The sequence below is a fragment of the Thermobia domestica genome, chromosome 9, assembly GCF_964235325.1.
Source record: "Thermobia domestica chromosome 9, izTheDome1.hap1.1, whole genome shotgun sequence".
NCBI lineage: Eukaryota > Metazoa > Arthropoda > Insecta > Zygentoma > Lepismatidae > Thermobia > Thermobia domestica.
The window spans coordinates 107,827,287-107,840,880 of NC_137462.1; positions in this window are offsets into that span (position 1 = coordinate 107,827,287).

The following is a 13,594-nucleotide window of genomic DNA, read 5'->3' on the forward strand; positions in this document are numbered from 1 at the left end:
TCGGCTTCTTTATGGGACAAGATTCACGTAGTTGATATTGCAAAATTGTTTTGTATATATAAGTGGAAACTTGCACCATTTGGTTAATTTTACCTCTTATGTTTTGCAGATTCATATTCCAAGCAATAGTTACTTCGCAGAGCTAAAAGAAGGCACTTACTAGTTTCATTAAAATGAAATGTCTTTTATGAGAGGAGCAGACGAACGAACAGGCACCCAAACGTTGGTTGAGTCGTACGGTTGAAACTCGTTAAGCTCGCTTCAATTATTATTATTATTATTATTATTATTATTATTATTATTATTATTATTATTATTATTATTATTATTATTATTAATAATAATAATAATAATAATAATAATAATAATAATAATAATAATAATAATAATAATAATAATAATAATAATAAAGCATTGCAGGGACCTTTGGTGCAGGGGGTCCGTGACTCGATTCCACTTCGTGCCAAGTGAAATTTGAGGTGAACAAATACCGTGTGCATGGGTATGTGTTTTCTTGAGATTTTCCATTTTCCTCCCACTTTCTTCATTTCACCATTTCATTCATCATCATTCTCCCTTAGCGTAGGTGCATAATCGTCCAGCGTTAAACTAGATATTGCAATTACAATAATAATAATAATAAAAATTAATTCAACTGAAAGGACTGTAATTTATGTGGACAGCAATTATAAATATACAACCAATGCTTTGAGTAGAAAGATAATCCTTTCCAAGTGTTAACGAATGCGCACGAGATAAGACACGTCTCGAGAAAGAGACAAGACGCGCTTTGTGACATCCAAGATAATACGAGGCAAATGTTTTGAACACGAGATAGCTTGTAAAATGTCTCGTCTTGTCTGGAATGTCTCGAAAACAAAAGTCTAAGTTTTAAAATTATTTTTCAAGATCTATTCTCTCAGAAGTAGTTCTCTGCCTTAAAATTAATAACAACATTTGTGATTTAAAAAAAGATAAACAATGCCTAAAGTTAATAGTTAACTTTTCGAAAAGAAGCTTCATTAAGGGTGAACCTGAAAGATGTCCACAAACTTCGGGAGGTGATTCGTGACATCAAAAGGAGACAAATGGTCCTCTTGCAGTTTTCGAATTCAGCTTCGTTGTCGAGATACAGGGTTGCCAACTGGTCGTGTTTGAGAAACTCACTGGGAATAAATTCAACTCCAAGAATAAACTATTACTCATATATTTTTCAGGTCAATTGACTTATACCATGTTGTAAGGTCAAATATTTATTTATGAAGTGTGTACAAAATTCGCCAGGGTCTTTTCTGAGAAAATCGTCGAGAAAAAGTCACCTCCAAGAATAAACTACCCTTCGTAAATTTTTCTAAGAGAAATATCTGATACTGCAATATATGGTTGTTAATTAAATATTGATTAATGAAAAATAAACAAAATTGTTAAAACCATTTTTGAGAAAATAGGGTTTTTGGATTTTCGGCTGTTTGTAAGCCACACTTATTTTAGGTGGTAGGAAAAAATGGAAAAGCTCCTGTAAGAATACTAAGTAAACCCTAAGGGTTTACTTACTATTCTACTAAGGGGGAAAGTTTAAAATTTCGTGTAGATAAGTTGAACGGTATGGCCTCTAGACGAGTGCATATAAAAGTGTGCCGAACGGACGAACCGGAAGGACGGGTGTCGAAAAGTCACATTTCCGGTATGTAGACGCCATGAAACATGTAAATCCGTTGAAATCTGAATTTGATATTATTTTCACAATCACTATATTTTCTTCTCTCTTTTGTCGCTCGAAAAAGAAAAGCCTGAGTTTACCACAAAAAGCTAGGGAGTTTCTCAAAAAATATTCAATTACAGGGCCACCGCACTAAACTTTTTCAATTCAATTTCTTAACTGTGTTAGGTCGCAGTTGTTACTGAAGTGTGTATTTGGATAATACGAATAAAATTATCGTATTATTCAAATACATCGAATGTCAGATTATCGGATAAAATCTTCGATTGAAGAAAATCCACACTACAAAACTAACTCACACTTTGAGCACATTTTCATTAGACATATAATAGACAAATTAATGCAATCATTGTTTATGAAATATGAAAAAATCAAATGAGTCACTTTGGGAAAGTCGTTCAAAAAGAACACGTCAGGAGTAACCTACCTCTTGTGAATTGTTTCGAACAATGAGTTAAAATATACTTTTGGTTATTAATGAAATATTTATTTGCGAAATTTGAAAAAAATCGCCTGTCGTTCGAGAAAATTGTCGGGGAAATAACCTTGACCCCATAAATAAACTATCCGTTGTAATTGTGTTTCATAGAAATGACATACTAAAATATAGGGTTATTAATGAAATACTTATTTATGAATTATCAATAAAATTATCCGAGTAATTTTTGAGAAAATCGTGAGGGAAAAATAACTCCCCGAATAAACTATCTCTTGAGGATTCTTTCAGGGTAAGCGAGTTATTCCATATTACTAGGTTTTTAATGAAATATTTATTTCTGAGTACGAACAAAATTGCTTGACTCATTTTTGAGAAAACCGTGGAGGAAAAACACCCCCAAGAGTAAACTACCCCTCGCATATTTTTTCAGGACAAACGAGTTTTGCCATATTGTTCGGTTATTAACGAAATATTTATTTTTGAAATATGAATAAACTCTTTTGAGTCGTTTTTGAGAAAATCGCCCAGACAACACTCCACCAAGAATAAACTACCCCTCGCATTTTTTAGAACAAACAAGTTATGCCATATTGATAAGTTATTAATAAAATGTTTATTTATGAAATATGAACGAAAACATTTGAGTCCATTTTGAGAAAATCACTGAGAAAAAACTCACCCCCTTAGTATAAACTACCCCTTGTAGATTTTTCTCAGATAAATGCCTTATACCACAAAATAGGGTTGCTAATTAAATATTGATTTATAAAAAAAGAAAGAAAACAAGATCGTTAGAGCCAGTTATGAGAAAATATCTTTTTTCTATTTTCATCGTACAGGAAACTACCCTTGTTTTGGGAGTAGGAGGGAAATAAAACAACTATAGGAAATACTATGAAAATCTTAAACTAAAATTTGGTGCAGATAAGTTGAACGGTATGGCCTCTAGGCGAGTACACAGAAAAGTGTAGCGAACGGACGGACGAACAGATAGACATGTATCGAAAAATAACTTTTTCGGTGTTAGGGGCTATAATACGTGTAAATTCGTTGAAATCTCAAATTTGTTTTTTTTTCGAACACCATACTTTCTTCTCTCATTTGTCACTTCAAAGTAAAAGGAACTCAGAACTACAGATAAAAGACACCTACTTTTACACATAGACATTTATTGATTTAAAACTGTTTTAGTTTGTGTCATTTCACTTCCAATTGAAAAGTTTTACAATGATTAACGGCATACCAATGACGAGGCGGAAGTTTTCAGGAAGTAAATGCATTCAGAAGTCTAGACTGCATTACAGCTATCAGCCTGTTTTTATTTCTGCAATTGTTAACAGCTGTAATTTCGTCCAAACGCTACATGAAATAATTTTTGGTTCACGTCATTGTGTTACTATTTTAGTATTGTTCTATTCAGACTTGGTTGAAGTTTTGTCTTAACGGTTACATTTTTTTCTTATTTCATCGTTACACATAAGAATAAAATGTTGTGGTGACTGGATAGATTCGAACCTACGAACATTGAGTTTTTATTCTTCAAACAATTTACCAATGGACCAAGCTTTGTCCTCACGTTAACGTACGGTTACAGGGTTTATTACGATTTAAATAAAATGGCTGGCTGTTAGAGTTTCCTGCTCACATATTTCGATAAAAAATTTTCATTGCTTCGTAGATACGTAGAGCAATGTTTAGATACACATTTTAGGAGAGTGAATTTTGGTGTATATAATAATTTCATGCTAGATAAAAGCTGGATAAGTTTTAATAACGTGTTTCATATGTAGTTTTCAATAATAGACTTGTTTTTCGGGATGACGTTCCAAGGTTTAGCATTGACTAGCAGTTTTTGCTATTAATATCCCTTCTAGCAATATTGGCAGTGGACAAAAGTTAGCCCGTGTTAAAGCTTTTTGCTGCTAATTAGTTATTTTACTTTATTATTTAACGAATATATTGAAAATTGTCAGAGACACGTATGCAGTGATTTATTTCGGGAGGGGTCCGACTTCAATATTAGGATAAATTATAATAAAATTTTAAAAGATAATCCCCAAAATTAGGCTAAATTTACAGAAAAGTTGAGGTTTCAGAGGGGGTTCGGACCCCCTGGACCCACCCCTAAATGCGTCCTTGTTTGTCAGTAACATTTCCTCATTTTGAAACCCTCAAAAACTTCGGATAGACTATATAAAGGAAAACGAGTTATTTTCGATGAAATATCACTTCAAGGAGACGCGTCAGTTTTATTGCACATGGTGGTATCCCACGTTCACAATGGCAAGAATTCCTTTCCTCTGATTCTCTCTCATTGTGTCTATCGAAAGGTTAGGTTTGTAACATATTACTCCTACGAACAAGCATGACTGGCAGATAGGAATACTGAACACAACTCAAGAGAAATGCATGCTGAACTTACGTTTATAGCTACGCTTTGGTGATTTGCCCTCAAGGTCAATCGAGTGGTAATTCAGTTCCGTCTCTGTTCTTGAGCCATGTTCGTATTACTTCGAACAGTTCTGATAATGAAAAGCATGCCTCTTAATATAACAGACTTCTTTCGCGTAAAAAATCGAAACTCAGTTGGTCAGAGCAACTAGTCTGTAAGAATTAGGTTGTTAGTTAGTTAGGAGCCCAGTACGAGTAAGGGTTTTTATTACTATTGTTTTTATCTTTTTTATGTGAGGAAAAATCAAATTGTGACATCGCGATATGAAATGTATTTGATTAGGTAGCTTTGTCTTAGCTAAACTTTAAACATCAGTAACCGTCGAAATTGTTTCACTAACCGATCACTTACTGAACATTTCAAACACGTCAAACCAGTGGCATAACATGAAGGTTAACCTCTCCTCCGCAGTCCTTAGTTATGCGTCCGTACTTTCAAGGTCGGACTAAGGGCCGGGCGACTGCCCGGGGCGCCAGAGAAAGAGGGGCACCAAAACGAGCCTCAAAAAGTAAATTTTATAATGTGCTTTCTACTGACGTTTTTGGTTTATATTCTTGTAAAGTAGTGGCAATTATATGATCTTTTTCCATTTCACTATGGAAGAAGAGAGTTTCATAGTACTAAGGGGGCTGTATCGAAAAATTGAGAGATGGCATGTAAAATAAAGAGTGCCGGGAATTAAGTATTTTTTGTTTGTTTGCTTGAGTTTAGCGTTCCACGGATATGCCTTAATGGGCAAAGGAGATGTGGATACTAATTATAGTGGAATCCAAACCACTTTTATCGTTCAACAGTAATCCACCGGGAATTGGACCCGGTACCACAGAAGGCAGGCGTGCTAGCCGCTAGACCAGAGGGGTGGAGTTGGTATTGTTTATAGCGGGCCATATTCTTTGTGAAGTTTTCCTAGGTAATGGATTTCTTTTTGAAAATGGGTTTAAAACATGGGCGTCATTTAGGGAGGGCAGGGAGGGGTATTTGCTCCCCCTGAGTTTGAGATGTATATAGATGTTATCATTAGAATAGTAGTAAATCAGTGAAAAACGCGAAATTTTACTTATATCAAGAGGTCTTGCCCCCTCCCCCAAAGCAAAATCTGAAATGACGCTCCTGGTTTAAACTATTAAAAACACTATGATAAAATGTAAAATATAGGCTACTACTAGGGGAAGGGCGCCAAAAAGTCATTTTGCCCGTGTGAAAATTTGGCCTGCTCCGCCCCTGCGTACTTTCTGTATATTTTTTGGCCTTGCAGCTTGTGCGGTCCCCACGCCACATTGTTGCGGGGGCGCTATTTACGCCTACCCTTCGAACGTAATTCAATAACTGTTTAAGAAATTCTACCACCAGCGTGGAAACGGGAATATATTTTTGTAATAGTCCCATAGAACTTTCACTCAGAACGCCAGATGCAATTTTTCAGAGTGGGCTCTGGCTAAGTAGAGGGAAGATCTGTTTCCTAAGTAAGTTCCTTTCAGAAAGTTTGCTATTTCTTTAACAGTGATGTAAATAAACATACTCATCGTTATTAGCTCGACACCAAACCATCCTGGACAAATCCCTCTAGAACAATGATCGGCAAAAGTTATTCTCCCTAATTTTATAAGCGACTCAAGGGTGAAACACTTGTTAACGAAAGCAATGTTGTGTATATACTGCCTTGTTTCTCAGAAAATATAAAGTCTTTTGTAATCTTTAGACACTTTTCCTATTCTTTTTGTCACCCTTGGTTGTGTAGGGAAGCCTCGAACAAATAAAGAAGAGGTAATATTACAGTTAAGGGGCGCTATAAATATATTAGGTATTTTTTTGTTACCTAATCATAACGGCCTAGGGTCGTCTTCAGTAGAATAAAAAATGCTACGTGATATTACATTCACGAAGGAGGAAAGGATGATCTAAATATATTTCTTATTCATTTTGTCTGCCCTGCTTCTCAGAAATTATATACCTTCTGTTGGAGGGTGCTGAAAAGAGAGGAGGGGAAATAAAACGTCGTGCCCCCTCATACATTTTAAATTTTGTGACGTGGTTGCTCAAATTATTACTAAAGAAAGCACTTTAAACTAAGATGTCTAAAGTTACAACATTATGTAAGGGTGGCATATTCAGCAATAATAATAATAATAATAATAATAATAATAATAATAATAATAATAATAATAATAATAATAATAAATATGAATGTCTTTGGAGAGCCGAAATTATGTGACACGAATCATTATAGGTAGAGCTTTAAGATGAGCGGTCATAGGGGAGGAAAAACAGGATTTTTCTCTCTCTGACTCTCTAACGTTAAGATTATGTGCTGAAGGTAAGAAGCATCATCATTCTACAATAGGTTGCTTTCACGTAGAATATTTATTACTTGAGCTCTCCTCCTTCGGGCAACTTTGCTTATGTAGTAAATTCAAAACAATTTCAATTTAAGACAAATATTTATAGAGAAAATTAAACATTTAATAGGGAAATCTGTTATCAAAATATCCAAACACGTAGATAGAAGACTATGTAGTGAGAAACATTGGAAACTATAAAATTCTCCAAATTAGAATTAATATTTACTGGAAAACATTCGTTATGCATCAGTGAGCACAGGGGAAATAATTACGAATCTGTTTGCAAACAAAAATTAGACACTAATGCAAATGCGACGATATTTTCTGTTTTTTTTTTTTTTTTTTTTTTTTTTTGGTATCGTCATGAGTTTTACACATATATTACAATTTGATTCTTTCCCAAATAAAAAATAAATAAAATAACCTTAGTGATAAAAATGACAACAGTACTTCCACGGGATTCGAACCGTCTACCTTCGGTATACAAACTCATTGCTTTATCTAACTGAGCTATTTGCTTCCTTACGTAAACTGCATCTGTTCTACAGTAAAGACGATTTTTCATTACGATTGAGCTAACAATTCGTCTTTTACATAGGTAATTTCCACTATTTGCACTTTCTATACGTTAATACTTAGCATAGATTCATATATTTGGAGTTCGGTGATAATGCATATAATAAGACATACTAGAAATATTTCGTTAAAATTTTCGTTTGTAGATCTAATCCACGCTTCTCTCAATGACATAGATGTCGCTGCTTCGTGTTGAACTGCAGAATTCCCTCGTGTTCTTGAAAATTTCCCACTTTAGCAGAGTTGGTAATTCTCGAGATTTCTGTCGATTTAATGTTTTTTGCTTCTAATTTATTTATTTTAAGCTAATATCTAACACAAATATTAAAAACGGGTTTGTTATTAACCTGTCCTGCTGGGGAAACCCTCCGAAATTTCGAACATATAAAGAAAACGGAGATATTTTCAAAAAACTTCAAAATAAAGAGACGCGTCATTTATTTTGCTCATAGTAGTACATAGATGAAAACAATAAACATCCATACCAGTAATACTTCTTAAAATCACATAGATCTACATACAAAATGTTGTGTCCTATATTTCACAGCTCATTCTTTTCATTGATGATATGATGTCTTCTTTTAATTTTGCTTTCAGTTCCGTAAGTCCGGGTTGATTGGCTTGTAAGAGATAGAACTTCCCAGATGATATTTTCAAAAGGTATCCAACAAAAGTATTCATTTTCCGGCTAGTAGAATATAGAAGGCCCAGAGCGATTCATGAATTGCATTCTGACGCACAAAAATAATAATTACAAAAAATACCAAAAGCACTCTTTTTATTTTTTTCCTATAAAAAAGGTTTCAAGAGTTTCAGTTGTAACTTACGAGCAATGACAATTTGTAACTAAACTTAAAACTGTATATTTCCATACATGTAAAATATATATATATATATATTAAAATTTCCGATCGAAAATTTCCTGTTCTTTTCTCCAAAGAAGCCAGAATCCAGGTTTTGTAGAAAATATTGAAAACTCTGCAAATACCTACCCATTGATAATTTTATTTAAAACCTGTGGGTGTAGAGATGAAAATCTTACAGTACGTATCAAGACGGGTTTGTTTAATGCATCACGTGAATCTAATTTTAAAACCCCAGCTATGTATTTTTAATGTTTTACTGAGAAGGATGTAGCCAATAATTTTGCACATATTTTATGTTTCTTCTCCCTATAGTATTGTAATAAATATACAAAATCTCAATTCTTTACTTCTGTTCTAAGAAATTTTGTGGAATTTCTCTTTTTCTCTTTTGGGAAAGTGTAAATTTCCACAATATTCACACAATAAGAATAACTAATTAAATATCTTTTCAACAAGGTCTAGTTTATATATCTACTGTGTTTAAAACCTGTAGTATAGTCAGTTAAAATGTTTCAGCTTGTTTTTTTGTTTTGAATGTCCGGATTTTGCCCCTTTTTGGTCTAATTGCACTGTATTAATCTCTTAACTGCTAATCAAGATTTATCTCGTCATGAGAATTTCGCTTGTATTTGCAGTCTGACGACTACGTTCGTCATAAGATTCATATTGGGCGTGATGAATTAATACGTTTCGTATTGAGTATGGCGTGGAACGAGGAACTCAAAGATTTCTTTTTATTTCATAATATGTATTTTTAACAAATTTATTCCCCCTTTAGATGCAACTTTCTCATTCGGAAACTCGCCAGTTAACAGGTTAACACTGCAGAGGGGATGATCGGGGAGCCTCAAAGAAAATACACGACATATTACGCCAAAAACGAACACTTCTAAATGAAAATCATCGTGAAACATATTTTTAAAATTTAAGGAGGGTGAATTCACACTTTCATTCTCGGCAGATTTTAACCGCAAGTTAGGGGGTATTCAAAATTCCATATAGAAAATATACACAAATCTTGTCAAGCGATTTTTTTTTTTTTTTTTTTTTTGTATATTGGACAATTGTCTTGCATGTGTGTGTAAACTTGCAAGATAAAGGTGATTTTACCCCCTTATACTTAATGGGTTGCAGCCATTGGCTATCCTCAATTTTTTTAATGTTTACCGCAGGTTGTATAGATAATATCTTAAGTGTACAACATGATTTCTCACTATATTCAATATTTCTAAGCATCTTAACTGTATACTTACACAAGAACTGTATTCACAATGTATATTCTAATTATAACTTAGTTTATGTTAGACCTGGTCACAAATAAAGAGCCACGATAGCTCAGTGGTAGAACACTATCCTCTGGTGTTGGGGTTCCTGGTTCGATCTTACCCGTCAAGTGGGCTTTGTGCTGGACTAGCACTGTGTTTGGGGCTTTCTCAGAGTTTCCCGTTTCCTCCCACTTGCTTCATTATATCATTTAGTTTATCATCAGCTTCACCGTCTCCTTTAACCTCGGTGCACAATCGTTCCACATTGAATACAAGAATAAATAAATAAAAATGGAATACTGTTTATTTGCTGGTAGGCGCAATAAAATAGTTAATAACTTACAATAACCAATGAAGTCTGTTTCCTCTTATTTTCCCGTAATCACTTGTAATTATTTGAACACCAACTCCAATCTCCTAGTCCTTTTAGTAAATTTCGTTTGATTTGATTTTGAATTTAATGTCCCTTTCAGCAGCCAAGTTATATGGGAAGTGGACCAACAGCTTACGTGGGATTCAAACCACATGAGCTCCTGCCAGGAATTGAAACAGAATTTTCCATTGCTAAGTTCGGAATAACACCATCATTAAATTCCAAGCGTACATTTTGTCTCATTTCACACACTATTTGTTTTTCGATGGAAATCAAAGCTAAGGAGTTAAATATTTCCTTTTCTTGTACGGATCGACAATGAGCCTTGATTCTTTTCAGGGAGGAGAAGGAATGCGCTATTGAGGCTGTCGTGGATTACAATCACAATCTATGATGCACTTCGAAGATCAACATCCCACACTTTTCTTTATGACAAATAGGCCTACTTAAATTCAACATTGAGCTCCTTTGTGGCTAAGCGGTTAGCGTACGCGCCTTTGGCGTGGGGGACCCGGGTTCGATTCCCGGCGGGAGCTCATGTGGTTCGGATTCCACTTTAATCAGTAGGTCCACGTCTCATATAGCCTCGCTGCTTAAAGGGACGCTAAACTAAAATCAACTCAACTTAAATTCAACATTATTGCTTCCATATAGTGAAAACAAATAAATAAAATAAAATAATAAAAAAAATAAAATAAAGTACTACCTCATCGCGCTATCATGACACTGAAGCTTACAATCGCAAATGCAACTCTAGTGTAGTTTTTTTCTTCGTTTCGCATCTTGATCCTCCGCTCCCACCTGTTCTACGAGTATTTTGGAGGAAGCCAATGTCCAAGAAGGAACCCAGAGTAGTATAGAAACAATACACGAGTGAGTTGTAGTATGAAACACAATTTGGTTGGAGTTGTTTTTTGTCTTGTTCTATTCATTTTTCATTTTAGTTTTGTATTTTGCAGATTTCGGAATAGGTATTACAGAAAACAAATTTTATTTAATGCAATAAAATGTGCTAAATACCTATATAATTATTATTTACTTGGGATATAGTATACGACATTCCTCGTCAGTTACAGAGGACGCACGAAGTGCAGTCTTTTACGGATTATTCATTGACGATCTAGGAACTTGAAAATGGGGTAACAAAGCGAGTGTCATTCACTTTGCTAGTGATACGAATATAAAAAAAGAACATACATGTATTCACCTTTGTGATCGTACTCCTTTTTTTTTTTTTTTTTTTTTTTACTCTTCAACTGTTTGAGAGTTGTATGCAGTAGTAGCATGTCTAGCGTGATTGCTTAGCGGTTTATGTGGAGAAAATGGAAGGTTTGGGGGTTATTCCATAGAGGTTTGCGTCATTTCGTAGAGGTTTTTGTGAGCTGAACGCAACGCGAAGTTTTTTTTTCTTGTTTACTTTCACTTATTGGTAATTTGCATTTTCGGGAATTTTCTTGCGGGCCCTAAAACGTCCTGCAGTTCTAGACAAAGGTTCCGCCTACGTGCGGTGCCATTCCTACTTATGCTTCTGCATACATTGACGTAGCTTGTGCTTTGTTCTCCAGGTAGGTGGCAGCACGTTGCAGTACTATGAGGAAGAAGGAGACAAGAAGAAAATGTCTGGTGGTACAAGCATGTGTAAAATAAAGTGCATGGATCGTGAACCACGTGTACGATTTTTATCTGTTTCTATATTGGTGCTTTGAAGTCTTCTATTCTACTTAATGAATGATTCTTTTGTGTGGATTGAGTGTTGAATATTATATTAAAAAGTAATCACTTGGCCGGTAAGCACTTGTATGCTGGTCAGTAGGTTATTCTAGGTATTAACTTTTACAGTGCTTTATATTTCTTGATTAAAAAATAATATACCCCTTGTACTTATTGTGTGCGCGTTTTCGCTTGGTACTCCCTCCCTTATTTTTATTGCATTCTTGAAATTTGCCCTTGTCCTTAAAGATGTTTTTCTAGGAATTTTGTTTTTTATATGGTATGCGAAGAATAATAATGTGCCCTTGTACCTAGTGTATGAGTATATGTGAGGCATTTGAAACGTATCGCATGTCACGTGCACGTGGATGCTTCTTACTGTTGCACTACGTATAAAAATGATTTGATTGGATGTAGAAGTGGTAATGGAACACATAAGGAACGCAGATCACGGTTTATTCACACTTCATGTTGGAGTGTGAATACAACATGATCTGGGTTTCTTGCGTGTTCTATTACCACTTCTAAATGTAATAAAATCATTTTTATACGCAGTGCAACAGTAGGAAGTATTCACGCACATAGAGATGAGGATGTACTCTTGTATACTATTACCTTGGTATGGAGGAAGGAACATATTTCTCGTCGTCTGTTGGTGAGTACAAATGTGTCCATCAGATGTCGCGACAATCACTGAAACCGCTTCCCCACCCGCAATGATTGTAGCAGAAGCTTTAGTTTCTCGCAAATTTTAGCGGTTAACTTCGCCGCCGATCCCAGGCGCAGCGCCTGGGTGTTGAGTTTTTCATGCTTGCTAAGTCAAATGTATGTTGACAAGTAGAGGTTGGTTGCTCGCTCCTTCCTCCGGTAAACTCAACAGACTTTTGTATCCGCTAGATGGTGCTGGTGTTTCAATCTGGCATACTGAAGACATCAGCCACGAGACATTTTCATTTTCTTGTACTTGGAGTGAGCCCAAATTAAAACAATAAATTTTGTTCCGATCATTCGTTTATCGCCGGTAAACGCGGTAACACCGCGAAAACGCCACTGGTTGCAGCCTTAAACAATAGGGTTATTTCTGCAAGTGAAAGGAAGGTACGTACCACGTTTCATTAAAATCGGATAAGTTTTACGAAAGATCGTGGAACAGGCGCACAGACACACAAATTCCAATAGAGTCGAATAGTAGAAGCTTCGCTAATCCTCGCTTCGATAAACAATGGTTCTCTATTATTACATTATTATTAAGTATTCTTCTACCTGTTGGTAGGTCCTGGGATTAATGAGTTCCCCCCCCACGTTTCTCGATCTTCAGCTTTCTCTTTTAACTCCCAATATTTGCGTCCATTTTTCAAATCATCGATAAGTTGTGTTCTTCTGCTTTCTATTCCTCGTTTTCCTTCCATCTTTCCATGAAAGTATGAAGAAGACAATTTCGTAGAAAGATGTGTCCAATCCAATTGGCCTTCCTATGAATGACGCTGGCTAAAAGCATCCTCTTCTCTCCTACCCGTTTTAAAACATCTTCCGTTGTTACTATCTGTCTATTTTATCTTCTCCATCCTCCAACATCATATTTCGAAGGTCTTAAATATTTTTTCTGTAACTTCAGTAATGTCGAAATCTCAGAACCATACAGTCCAATACTCCATATATGGCACATAACAAACTTCTTCCTTGGTCCAATATTAAAAGTACTAGTTAAGAGTGACATTTTCTTGTTGAATGCCTCTTTGGCAGTTACAATTCTTGATCTGATCTGTTTGGTGCAGTAAGCATCTCTCGTTAAAATATTTTCCCGGTATTTGAAATTATCGACTTCTTCAAGTTCACTTTGATCTACTCTGGCCC